Source organism: Branchiostoma belcheri, unplaced genomic scaffold, assembly GCF_001625305.1.
Source record: "Branchiostoma belcheri isolate BF01 breed outbred unplaced genomic scaffold, Haploidv18h27 scaffold21, whole genome shotgun sequence".
Taxonomy (NCBI): Eukaryota; Metazoa; Chordata; class Leptocardii; order Amphioxiformes; family Branchiostomatidae; genus Branchiostoma; species Branchiostoma belcheri.
The window spans coordinates 1623171-1623827 of record NW_017803602.1 but is presented as its reverse complement, the minus strand read 5'-3'; positions in this window follow the sequence as shown (position 1 = coordinate 1623827).

The window sequence follows — 657 nt, the reverse complement described above, 5'->3', positions numbered from 1 at the left end:
TAACAGGAGCTTTCAGACTAATTTGCATCATCTTGTCTTGACTTGTCTGACTTTTGTTCCTTTTTCGACTTCCAAAATTTGTCTTCACCTTATTTGCATATCAATGAACAGGTTGTGTATAAAAACCTGCTTTCCCCTCTGGTCTCTCAGTCACTGACGAAAGCTAGTGGATACTAGCTGAAACGTCTGACGCTTTCAAAATCATATCCAGTTGCTTGAGTAACTTTTTTTTGGCATATCGTATTACCTGGATGTCTAACCTTCATCGACGCAATTTTATACCTCTTTTTTTCATGGAGGTAAAAAAAAAACCTTCAAATGTTTAACGTAGTATGTAAATCATCAGAAGCATTTTTTCATAGCCTGAAGTATCATCAAGGCGGTTATAACCTTTAACCGTCAGCTGTTGCAAGTCTTGGAAGCACTCTTTTCTGTCAGCCCCAGTATCAATACACCGTGTTAAGCCCCCCTCCGAACATAATGGTCTGTCCAGATGTCAAAGGTTAGAGGTTACAAGGCGCGTGGCCATAGTTGAGAGTTATCATACCTACCTGGTCAGATAACTACAGTTATACTAGCTACCCGAAGAAATACAATGGCGTTTTCCCTAGAAATCGCAAGGTGGCAGTTCTTCACAGAAACAAACAACATCCGGGC